Below are 13,468 nucleotides of genomic sequence, written 5' to 3'. Positions count from 1 at the left end.
TTCATGGCGACCATATCAATCTGAGTCCGTGTCAGCACGTTCGGTATGATTTGAAAGCGCGTGTCATGACGTGACATTTGTCTTGCGACTAAATTGAGACACAACAACAGGCGGAATAAATATGCTTGCTACTGTCAAAACCTCCTTGTTCCAGAGTGTTTTGTGATTTATGCTTTTCAAGGGAGATTGTTTCACATATCAGCTTTTCTCTGACCGCAGGATTTTCATATGTACGCCATGTGTGGAGGTCTGTGGATGTACTACTGGGGTAGTATTTAGGCGTTTATGACAAAATAGCGTACCTTACACATGCCAGACTGTTAGAGGATAGATGACTGCGAGACAACGATAAAATGTTCATATTAAAAGCATTTACTCCTCTCCAGGCGCCAGACTGTCTGACACTGACTCAAATTGATTCCTAATTGGGTTTGTATGGACCCTGGATCTACTGTTGATGAGCGTAGTGAAAACTGGACACTACTGCTTCAACTTGTGGGTTCTTAGAAATGCGATAACACGACTGGCCAAATGTTTTCTTACAGTTCTCGGTCCATAGAAAAATAATCATACAATGAATAATCTGCACATCTTGAAAACAGATTTTAAAGGAAAGATCCATCTTCCAGACGTAGCAGAACAAAGCTACTGATTCAAAGGGATGGCATTACTCATCACAAGTCACTACCAGTTGGCATTAACCAGCTGTGTAGCTAGATGTCTTTTTGGGGGCTTGTATTTTTTTTTTTTTTTTTTGCCTGTAATAAATCACTCAGAGTTGCTGTGGAATGCAAGCCAGTCCTCTGGAACAGCTTGGTCTCGGTAGAGGTGATTTTCTGTTTCTAGGCTGACATTCCTCATTATCTATTTTGGCTTGCCTTGCGTGCACACTGGCTTGTGGAAAGGCTGGTTAAAAACTGAGGAGTGTGCAAGAGGAGGGGTGAAAGAAAGGGGCTCAAACGCTCCCCAGTGCTCCCCCCCCCCCACCCCCCCATCCTCACTCCAATACCACCACCCTCTCCAGTGAAGCTTAGCATGCCTCTATTTGAAGAGCAAGGCAGGGAGGCTTTCCCTACCTTTGCTTTGCTTATGAATTTTTTTCCCAGCTTGGTCACAGAAGAGGCTTGTTACCAGAGCGAGAGGAAATAGCGAAGAGCCACGCTGCAAAGATTTATTCAAGCTGAGCAGAGAATCTGCTGTGCATTAAGCCTCGTCCGCAGTCTGGTCTGCTCTTAATTTCGTTCCTTTTGTGCAGTCAGACGGAAGGCTTCTGATCACGGTCAACCTTTAAAGGCTCGCTGCAGTTTAATCAATTTCAGGGGATATAGAGGAATATATTATCATTATTATTTTCCTATGAACAAGAGTAGCAACTTGAGAGCTGCAGTTGCGGTAAAAAGTGATTTTTTTTTTCTCTTTTACACTGAATGACTTTAGAAATCACCCTGATCTCAAATGACCACAACCAAGACAAATTATGTTGCCACAGAAACCAAGGCAACGTAAATCGTTTTTGACCCTTCATTTTGCAGAGGACACACAAAATCCGACATGAAAAAACTTGTAGGTTAGAAAATCACAATTGGTTTGTCTGGTGTTCGGCTAGTTAGTTAGAAGTAGTCAGTGTGGTGTTTGTTACGACCAGCCGCCACGCAAACATGCTCCCTCCTGCTGACCTGCTCGTGTTATAAGAGCAACTACCGACCGTCACATTGTAAAACCAGGAACTTTGGAAGGAAGTGGATTGATTTACTTAGAATCACCTGCAGTGTTAACACATCACCCGTCGCCGCCACGCAGGTTGATTGTGGCCTGAGTTTCAGTTATGTTGTACACTGTGTTTTCGATATTTTAAAGAGCCTGGTTTTGACCCTTTCTATAAACAAGGAGTAATTTGATATATTTTCTACTAAACTGGCGCTACATTAGTGATTTGCTGTATAAATATCAGATGTAAATACCATTTGTGTCCAGGGAGTTTTTGATTAATAATAAAACAAGCTGAAGAAGTCATCTATGAAGAACAACAACAATTTGGTCTCAAGTGTCTTTCTAAGATTAAAATCTTAGTTTGAAATATGACTATTGTTATTGTTGGATATTGTTGTAAAATGCACATGTTTTTTTAAAAAATTTAATTTCTGTACTTGACTGGAGCACCTGCACAGTGAACACCCACCGCCACCACCCGCCCCCCAGGGATTAATAAAGTATTTCTGACTCTGATTAAACTGAACATTTTCCAGGGATAACTAGGTGAATACTGAAATTCTGCGTATTTTTTTGTGAATGCATCAAGCTGTGTCAATGTTTGTTGCAGCACCGGAATAACACCAGCAATGCTCACGAAGAATGTGTTGTGGTGATAAAATATCCTAAATAAACACTTGTTAGGAACAGGTCCATGACTCAGCCACTTGCCCTCTCAAGTGTCAACAATGCAATCTCCCCTGCTTGCAATCGTAAATTGGTCCAGACACCCTGGACTGAGGAGCCTGCTAGGGTGGTCTTCCACCAGCCCCCCCTCCATCCCAGGGTGGGCCTGCAGGCCCAGCGGGCTCGTCAATGTCTCTTTGCTGCTTCTATTCTGGTCACTGAGAGAAGAGGAGGAAGTGTTTGGGTGGGAGTCAAAAAAGAGGAACCTGTTGCCAGTGGAGGTATGCTCCAGGCAACGTGGTGGTCTCTGCATTTTCAAAGCTCTTACATGCATTTAAAACAGGAGCGAGGAATTTACAAGGCGGCACTGCAAAGTCCTGCCGTTTGAGGAGTGGGATTCACAAACTGATATTACAGGAATGTCATGTGTGAGCTGTAAAACTCTGTTTATCTGACAGGAGGAAGTTGCATCCAAAACTTTATAGTTCCTTCCAGTTCACCCCGTTATCTTTCCATCTCCCCCATTAAAATGCCACAGTCATTTTGTTATTAATCTGCGCAGTATTTACATCATGTTTCATGTGCGCTGAACAAAGAGCCAAACCAAATGTTGCTGTTTCTACTAGGATTCTTTCTTCATTTCAAAAAGGAGGATATTATGTCAGAATTAAACCTTGTTAATTAGTATGCAAATACGACAGAGTAAAAGTACCAACGTGTTACTGTTTTCAGGTCCAAATTAGATTTGAGAAATGACATGATTTTACACGCTCCAGCGGTTTTTGTTCTTCACAGACATCCTATTTTATGTGATAACCAAAAACTCTTTTCCAGGATGTGACCGCTCTTTTCTTTATATCCCATAAATAAAAGATTGTGATCTATTTGTTCATTTATATCCCTCATTTAATTCAGCAACGTCCTCAGATCTCTTGCGTAAAGTCAAATTGGGCTTTTTTAAAATAGATTTTTATTGCATTCCAAGCTTTAAACAAATTCCTCTGGTGCTTTAATGGGAGAGATGTTCCTCCGCATTTTCACTGAGAAAAAGCTGCCGCCGCTGTTGCCAGATTTCGGTCCTGTTGTCAGTCCAGCAGAACAGCACCACGGGGACCTTCTGAATAAGTCACTCAAGTTTCAGTTTTTTGAAACAAAATCATGCTTAGGATATGAGAGCATCTCCCAGACTGATTTTTCAAAATGTGGATGGAGTGGTGCTCTACTCAGAGCAGAAGGGGGAATGGCCTCCCACAGAATAAAGCACTAAATAGCAAGGGGACCCACGTATGACAGGGTGGCTATGTGTTGCCGGGTGCACGAGGTTACGGGCTGACACTTAATTGACCCCTTGACAGGTGCTGAGGTGAAGGGCAGCTAAAGAGTTTTCTACTTCTTTTTTTTTACAAGCTCAGCCTTGAATTGTTCACCTCACACATGGTAGTGCTTTACAGTGCTTGGGCAAGTGGCACAACTGTGCTCCATACTGCTGCAGACATTTCTAGAAATCCATAAGCATGAACCTATCATGCGGTATGTATAGCTTTTCCAGTTTTCAAAACTTGAAATTTTACTAGTGTGTCTCCATGTCGTGAAAAAGAAGAAACTGCAAACTGAGGAGCTCCAGTTTGAGTTTGAATTTCAGAGAAATATGTTTATGTGCTTCCTCGCCAACAGTTAGATGAAAAGCCTGATCACATTCTTCAGTCAGTATGGTAAATATGTGGTTGAAGCCTGCGGTGGTTTCTTAGCTTAGCATCATGAGCAAGAAAACAGCTAAAGTTTCCCTTTCTGGAAGTAAGCACATCTAAAGCTTCCTTATTAGATCTCAATTATTTTATCAACCACAAAAACCATATAAACTTGGCTCTGTGGGGGGGTCTGACTTCTTTTTTGGCAGAGTGCAGCGATTTCAGGCAACTTCCAGGAAGATACTTGAGCTGCATTCTCCTATGAAGAGTCCAGGGACTCTAGTTTAAACACTGCCAATACTTTTAGTTTTCTCATTAAATGTTTCATATCTCTCAACATTCACAGACCATATTAAGCTGCAAAAACATAGAGCTCTTTTTTACACAACATAGTTTTAGAGGACATGTCGCAAATGGCTATAAATTTCCAAGAGTAGATTGATCAAATTAAAGCAACATTTTTTAGTTTTGTTTTTTTTCCATTAGGAATTCAAACAATGCAGGAAAAAGTATTTACGTAAAACTGCCGCAAGCTATTTCAACTAGTTGCTTTCTGAAACAGTATAAAGTTATGCTCTTCTGTACAACTCAAATTAAAAAGCTATAGCAGCATGTATTTGCACGGGACTCCCCCCCCCGTAACTCCCCAAACTCTGTTTTTAATGTTGCTCATTGGAAATATGCTAATGAGATCTGTCACAATCGCTGATTCCCTTTGAACATTTTATTTCGTCACGGGTTGAGAGAAATCTCAGAGGTGGAGAGCAGGAGGTTCTCTGCCTGCAAGCCTATGGCCCCTCTTCCACCATCTGCCGGACCTCATTTCATTTGAATAATAAATGATTGCCCTTTTCTCTCTCTCTCTCTCTCTCTCTCTCTCTCTCTCTCTCTCTCTCCCTGTCCCTCTCTCTTTCGCTCTCAGTTATACAGAGGCGCTTCTGCTTCTCATGTTTTTGCAGTTCGAGGGAGAATAAAAAAAACAAAAAAACGGCCACCAGCTATGATGGAGAATTGTTGTCTCTCACTGTAAAGCCCTGCCCGGGGTCCACAGGCCACCGCAGCCTGCAGACTATCATGAACACAGCGGCAGCACACAGAATGTGATTCAAAGCTGAATTGCATTCTTCTTGCGCCTCACAGTAAAGGCATGGCATCCTTCCTTTATTTCCAGTTAGTGCACATGAATTGAAAAGCCTGGGCATCCTGTTTTTCTTTATCCCACAAAAACAACAACAACAACAAAAAAGATACTGAAAACTATTTACATGCTGGGCTAATTCCTACAAATGAAAAAGTTCTGTGCAGAACAAGACAACCAAAATTTGATTTTATCAGCAGGACATGTGGTTACATTCTTACACCAGCAGGTAAGAGAAGACACTCAATCACTGTTACATGACAATTTATAGACATTCAGCATTGAAGATATAAAACGTTGGAGCCTTTGACTGTGGAGCCAATAAAGGCTTTAACTTATCTTCTATAGTTTCCCGCTAGAGATGTGCTGAGGCAAAACCAATTCACATTTTCACATATCAAAGACACAAAGCAGTGCTCCAAATAGTAATAAAGCCACCGGCCTCTCTGGTGTGCTTCCCGTTGCCACACTTTATAAGCCCACTTCTCTGTGTTGACGTTGGAACATTTGCTCATCAATCGATCCGAGCCCCTCTCTCCCCTTTAGCAGTCAGCATGTGGGCCTCCAATAGTGAGGCAGCAAGTGATTAGCATGCACAGTTCGAATTCAATGCATTCGAATTTTCACTTTTATATGAAACAGAACCACGGATGTTGTCAATAACTGAACAAATTATAGGTAAACTTCATTTTAAGAGGATGGTAAAAGCCAAGCTTTTATTCAGAACAAACCTCCTGGTCATTCTACTAAGAGGCATAAGGAAAGAGTAGCCTACGTAAATCTGGTCCCCCGCTGTGTGACTCCTGCAGCTTTTAGAGTGATTGACCTCTGCGGGTTTCCAGAGGCCAGGAAACAGGGGAAAGCCCTTGACTTGGTAGGTATGAGAGATAAAAAAAAAAAGAGAGAAACTGGTTGAAACCCGAGGGATCAGGCTGGGCAGTGAAGCAGGTTGTTCCATTTCCCCTTTAAAAAACAAAAAACTACCTCTGTGTAGGCTTGGCCCCATGTGCTCGGCCAGGAACAATAGGAGCAAGCCAGAATTAATGAAACAATTATCGGTAAGCCTCACAATTAACCAGCTCTGCAAATTCTACTCTGCAAGAAGAGTTTGGGTAAAATATACATTGCTGTCATAATAGAACAAGAGACTCTGAGGGTCTGTGGGGCTCTTGGGACTCAGGGGGGCCTTCTGCCTGTTTCCCCTCCCGATTCCAAACTATTAGCAGTGATAATAGTGAAGCACTCCTCCCAGCTGATGCCTTGCACCATGCGTTTGAATTAGCTGGGTGATTAAAATATTTCATTATCATACTTAAAGTGTGATCACCGGTCTACACCGACTGTGTGCAGTCAACGTTGTGGTGCTAATCAGTGGAATTAGCACAAGCCCTACTGTGAAAACATCTCAGATTCTCACCTTTGATCAAGTGCAGCAAACAGCAGGAGACTGGAGGCCACGGTATCAGTATTTGATAGTATTTGGAATGGTCTCTGATCCTGTAATAGCTTGTCAATGTAATGAGACATTGTGGTGCCGCACCTTTGGTCCTAATTTCATGGTGAGTCTGGCTTGTTAGTTATAATGGTCAGTCAGAGCAACCATGTTTAAAATCCATTTTGACCCGCAAAATAAAGGAAAAAAACAGATATTTTTGGTTACAGCTTACTGTGACTGTGTACTGTGACTAAAAACAGCTGAAAACTGAGTCAGACATCTGTAACTGCAGCTAAAGCAGGAACACGGATCATAAACTGCATGCAGAAGTGGATGGAGCCACTTTGTTTGTAGGCTGCTTTGAAGCTTCACTTTTGGTGTTTTGGCCATCATTAAAAAAAAGTTTGTATGCATTTTGCACACACGGAAGTGCTGTTTGTTGCTTCCGCTTATTAAAGTTTACATAGTTAAATATGTCTGGTAGGTTTAAGCTGGACGGTACGGTGGTGCAGTGGTTAGCACTGTCGCCTCACAGCAAGAAGTTTCCAGGTTGGAGTCCCGGCTCGGGCCCGGGATCTTTCTGTGTGGAGTCTCCATGTTCTCCCTGTTCCTGTGTGGGTTCTCTCTGGCACTCCAGCTTCCTCCCACTGTCCAAAAACATGCAATTGGAGACGAGGCTGATTGATACTCTAGATTGACCATAGGTGTGACTGTGAGTGTGAATGGTTGTCTGTCTCTGTGTGTTGGCCCTGTGATGGACTGGTGACCTGTCCAGGGTGAACTCCGCCTCTCACCCGTAGCTGCTGGGATAGGCTCCAGCCCCCCATGACCCTTAACAGGAATAAGCGGAAGACAATGGATGGATGGACAGCTTTTGACTTTAAATATTTCAGTTCAGTTGTCTACATGTGTTTCTGATAGAATATTCCATTCATATTCCTGTTTACATGCTACATAGCAAAGTCCAACTGATGTCTGAAAACCCTTGTATGATGTCATTATGTTCTGAACTGGTTTACTTCTGGAATTTGACCTGAAAGCATTTCTGTAACATTACAATAATGTACATTTCTAGCCAAGTTTGCACCCCTTTGATTACTTCAGGCCCTGCGATGGACTGGCGACCCGTCTAGGGTGAACCCCGCCTCTCCCGACCCTTAACGGGTAAGCGGTATAGAAAATGGATGGAAAAATACTTACTTGTACATTTCAGGTTTATATTTCCACACTCCACTACAAACACAATGTACATTACCAGTGTCTGAAGGGAAATGCAGTATTCAGTTTTTCAAGGGTCCAAGGTCAGAGGGTGGAGGGTCTGAGGGTAATTCATTTCCTATGTGGATATATTTGACCAGTATCACCACAGGTGTAACAAAGGTGACTGAACTACTCAAAATGCAATGAACGTGGTGATCAACCTTTTTGATAAAGTCACCGTGGAGGAAAACAAATGGTTCTGGGGAAATCAGATGGAGAAAAAAAAAGACCCACAATATTTATGATTTATGACTTGAGGTAAAGGAGGGTTGATAAGAAAAGTATTAAGAGTTAAAATTCCACAATCAATTATCGTTTATCACTTTTGGAAGGCTTCATTTAGACTACAGGTGTAAATGAAGGTAACAATTTAATTCTGTCCGCAAAACACATAAAGCCTTTAATGCAGTCTTTGTTGACATTATAAATGAAGGTTGATATAAGCTACAAACTTTAATTTTATCTTAAACAAAGTTACAAGGACACTGAAAGGGACTTTTTTTTCTGGCAGATACTGTTTTCCCCTGGAGGATTATCCAAAGACAGACAGCAGAATCTGCATCAGGTATTATGCCATGATTTTTAGAGCATAAAATAATCAGTCAAAGCAGCAAAGCAGGCATAAAATGAAGACTTGACAACCTTTCTATATGTTACACAGTTTAGATTCAAGATTTCACCGCTCCTATAGGAACTTGACTTGGAAGGTCTGATTGCCCTTGACGACCTTTTTTTTTTTTTTTTCATTTAGTCTTTACCGGCATAAAATGCTTGCCTTTTCACTTCTGAGGAAAATAAATCAAATATAGAAATGTCTTACCAATGTTTCGCGTCACCTTTTTGACAGCTTACACAATGTACGCCTTCAAGAACATATATGAACCCTTTGGATTTGTCCTCCCGTGACAAGAGTTGCACCTTGTGAATGAGCAAATATCACTAATTCTTTGATAGAAACATTCTATCCTCAGGACAAAGCAGCTGCAGCCAGGTTTTATTCACCAATAAGCAAACAATGGGACATAATCTTTCATGCCATGCAGTCAAACAACAGTTCAGGTGATTTAACTTTTTCTCTTCAGGCGAATCAGTTTTTGCTTTTCACCTTGCTTTACTAGTTTCATCTGAATTTGTGTGTTGCAATGCCAGGTTCATGGTCTTTGTGTACAAATACAAACAGGAAAAGAGACTTGTTCTACATTGGCAAGCATTTGTCTGACAGTCCAGAATTGTGGTAGGCAGACTGGATCCGGGCTGTGAGTGAGGAGAGAGAGAGAGAGAGAGAGCAAGAGAGAGAGGGAGAGGGAGGGCCCCCGGCAAGCTGCCCTGGCTTTGTTTACAACAAAAAGCCATTGTTTGATGTGGCCGCACAACCGGCTCCAAAGCTCCCCGCTCCCACAGGATGTACTCTGGGTAAAATGCCAGACGGAGGCCACTGCTGGATGACTTCGACCTCGCCAAACTGGGACTGTGAGCAAACTCTTCCCGAGGCCTCAAAAGACAGAAAGGGATAGAGAGAGAGAGATATACAAAAAGCAGCAACAGTTTGAAGTAGTTTGTATCTGGGAGGAGATGTGTGAGGAATATTTGTGAGCTGTTATCCATCAATGGCTCTACCAGAGAGAAGTTTACACTGAAAAATAACATCCTCAAGAACAGCACGGCGACGTTCTACAGTAGGAGTTATTAATGTCCATACGGGGGCTGTTTTAATCACAGTCTCCAGAAACAGGATCATTTGTTTTCACTTACTGGAAGATTTCTATTTCAGACATACCTGCTCTGTCTGAAGCCTCTTTTCTCTGGCAAGTCATTTACACAATCACGCATGCGCCTTCATTGTGTTTATGATACAACTGATCAATTGAAATAAATGCTCGCCAGGTTGGAGACGTGTCATTAGAAAAGAGTGCGAGCATACTTTCGGATGATTCATCTTCCGTCACTCGCAGTCGTTACAGGGATGAGCTGCAAATCATCTCAGCAACGGGGAAAGGAGACTTGTTGTTTTTGAAAAAGTCGTTGCAATTTGTCCTTCAGGGCCACCGTACGATGTATAATCCTTAATAAAAAAAAAAAGAATGATGAAACAAGTGCAAGCTATGTTAGGGACGTTCCATTTAGAAAAGACTGGAAGCACACCTTGGGATGCATTCATCTTTCATCACTCACAGCTGAATGGATGAACACATAGCTGGAAATCCTGCAACAAAAAAATGTGCCCATATGACAGCAAGGAGAATGCTAAAATAGTTTCTGAAAAGGTACACAACTGGCGCTGCGAAAGAAAAAGACATTAATAAACATGAACTTGACACAAGAGACGTTTTACTAAATGGCTTCCAGTTTTGCTTAGTTGCTTGTATATTTGGGTTGGAAATCCTTTAAGAGCCGACTTAAATTCCTTGATGCTTGTGTATATTTTTTGATCAGTGAAGTGAATAAAGGAAAATCCAGAAAAAAGAGAATCCTGACATGCCAATCAGGATCTGGCGAGCTGCACAAAGGTAGACTGTAACAGTAGCCAGTATTCGGTGATAATCTGTGCCTAAAGCAAAAGTGGGCGAGCAAAGGAACATGTGGTGGAGAGCCAAGCTCAAATCCCCTCTGACCTTGCCCCTTTCCTGCAGCCAGGATAAGATGAAAGGAGGTGTTGATGTCTCTACTGCCCCCCAGAGGTGCTGGCTTCACAGGCAGGAAGGGGAAGCGTCTTTAAGGCTAATCTTCAAATACATCCCTAATAGCTTGTGTGCTACATCAATTCCCTTTTGCTTGATTAGTTTAGTAAAATTATTAAATCAATACCTCAGCATTTTATGATTCTTGGACAAACAAGAATCTCTAACTTGCCTCTTTCATGCATGATTTCTTTTCTTGTTTCATTTTCATGCTGGAGGGAGCAAAGAGAGGATTCACTAAACTAATGAAAAAAGTGCTTGAGGGATCCTGAGATATAGTCGGCGTGAAGAAATGAAATATGCCCTCTTGTCCGTCCCCTTTATGATGTGATGGTCCTGGCAGCAACAATGAGGGGAAATGTCTCTCAAACAATAACAGTAAAAATGAAATAAAATAAAAATTACTGACACAAAGACAGTCTAACTACAGCTGTCACTTCACACAAGTTTGTCAGAATAGTTTATGACCAGCTGTTTCATCTTTCAGCGGCCATGGCTGGAATTAATAGACTCTTAAACACAGGCAGCTGTGAGTTTTCTATACTGCGGCTTGTGGCATCAAGCATAAGAGTTGCTTTTTCTGGTAGGATGAAACATCTCTCTCTTTCTGTACAGCATGCGATGACGGCATTGTTTCATCCCAACAAGGCGGCAGAAAGCAACTCAATTGAATAATCAGTTTGTTCTGACGAGGCTTTGATGGGAGCTGGTGATCTCATTTGCTTTGTTAAAGAATAGATTGTTTAAGTATGAAACCGTGCTGACATCTGATTGCCATTTCTCTAAGGGTACGTTTGGAAACAAAAATAAGGGAATATTGCAACTTTAAACGATGTGTGAAGTCATTATGCAAACACAAGGGTTTTTTGCTTCACAACCAACCATCATGTGTAAACGATTTGCTTTGTTGTTCATGATGCTATAACATTAAGTACAATCTTTTCTTTTATAGATAGCGATATGCAGCAGTACTTATAATTCTCCCTGCACCATGATGAGTCAGGGTAAATCCATACACTGAATATAAATAAGACCGCGCCTGCAGAGTTCTGTAGTCTATATCTGCTTCCTCTCCATCAGCAGTGGACTCTCAGGCTCTGCAGGGCCGGCAATCGGGAATCATGAACTGTCAGTGACCCAGACGACGAGCAGCTCCTGCTGACTCTGTTCCCTCTAAGTGTGTGTGTGTGTGTGTGTGTGTGTGTGTGTGTGTGTGTGTGTGTGTGTGTGTGTGTGTGTGTGTGTGTGTGTGTGTGTGTTTGTGGACATGTAAGCATCACCTGGAGTGTGTTTTGCTCCATGCTGTCAGAGCATCTGGGCCTGAGGGTGTCATGACAACACCGACAAGCTTTTCAACTTCTGATTCATAACTATTGGCTGTTTCGATGATCTCGCCAATAGTGCGACGCTGCTAGACCGCCAGCCCTCTTCACCTCGCATCATCAGCTTATCAGAAGTCATCATTGAAACGATGAATCACTGCCATTATGGCGATTTCAGGACATGAAATACACAAAAGGACAACAATAATAAATAATCCATAATGTATTCATAAATAATACAAAAGCAGCTAAATTTGCTGGAATTTTCCCATTTACATATTTCTTTGACTGTATAATTATAGCTTGTCTACAACAAGGGAGCTACAGGTGTCACAGGACAATAGAAGCCTTTTTTTCCCAGCTCGTGACAGTCCTGACACATTATTTCACTTGTCCGAATAGCTAATTTCTAGGCAATATTATCCGGAATGAGAGTATTTGACAGCTCCCTTGCTTTTAAAGCTGCGATTAAGATAATTACATGGGACCACTTTTCAACCAAGACTGAGGACAACTTTGAATGTAGCGCTGGAATTTCAATCAGGATCTTACACCTGTGTAAAATCATGCAGGAGAGACAGAGAGAATTTAGGGGGGGGGTAAAAAAACCTCTCTTTCATAAGAGCGAACCAATGTCAGAGAAGTCAGAAACGAGCGATGATACAGGATTCTCAGTGGAACTGCATTCATATCAAAGGCAATGATTATATGGGCGAAGCCTCGTCTGATTGCGATGGCAGCGAGTGAGGAGATGAAAGAATAGTTTACTATGTGATGTCTACCTGGATGCCTTTGAAAAATCACGGCTTGTTCTATAGGGGGATTGTTTCCACCTTTAAGTAGTGTCAAAAATGTGAAAGAGGAATCACGGTTGTACGTAGCATCCCTGAGGTGAAAATCTAGTGGGCAGCAAGAAAATCAACATTGCTACAGTTTCATAGGTAGATTAGAAAGGAGGCATGAGTAGATCGCCGGATGGATTTACAAGCTCATCCACTGTTTCTGTTGCAGTACGTGTGTTGACCTACAGATACACAAGGCTCAGTAAAAGCATTAAAACCTCTGACAGGTTTGGTATCGAGTCACAAGAGACAACACAAGAGCCCCGCAATAAATCCCACCCCTTCATGAGGATTATAATCTTTAATTTTTATTGAATCTGTGTCAAAGGGTGATTGTGAAGGCGGTAGTCTGTGTTACCGGTGGACTATACTGGGTTTCAGCTGTAATTAATATGAATTCAATCCCATTTATATGAATTAACATAAAAATAATTAGGAAAAGCTCCAAAGCAGCATCACAATATAGTCTCCAAAAGTCATTTACACACACAAGTAGTTTTAATGTTTCGGCTGATTATTGTTTAAGCTACACAGAGCATTTTTGTTAAGGATTACACAACAATGCTGTACAGTGACCCGAGAGGAGCAAACATCCAGACAACTTATTAGAAAGAAAAAACATTTCACCGAATATGACGAGGAGTATTTCTGAAATGTCACCGCCGTCACTTTTACTCAGAGACTCTGTAATATCTCTTCAAACCAAGCAACACCAGCGTGACACCGACA

General features: G+C 41.8%; 1 long non-coding RNA gene across 1 annotated transcript; it reads right to left on the bottom strand.

Annotated features, from left to right (window-relative positions):
* Positions 1-8,925: 8,925 nt before the first annotated feature.
* LOC147261764 (uncharacterized) lies at positions 8,926-12,758 on the bottom strand. Its single transcript, XR_015116122.1, has 3 exons — positions 11,856-12,758; positions 10,040-10,100; positions 8,926-9,959 (listed from the first exon to the last, which is right to left on the bottom strand). It is a non-coding gene; the product is annotated as an uncharacterized LOC147261764 (long non-coding RNA).
* Positions 12,759-13,468: the final 710 nt, after the last annotated feature.

The sequence above is a fragment of the Aulostomus chinensis genome, chromosome 5 (assembly GCF_037954235.1).
Source record: "Aulostomus chinensis isolate RoL2024-O1b breed Wild chromosome 5, RoL_Achi_v1.0, whole genome shotgun sequence".
Lineage (NCBI taxonomy): Eukaryota > Metazoa > Chordata > Actinopteri > Syngnathiformes > Aulostomidae > Aulostomus > Aulostomus chinensis.
The sequence above is the reverse complement of the archived record's forward strand: the minus strand, read 5'-3'. Positions and strand labels throughout refer to the sequence as shown.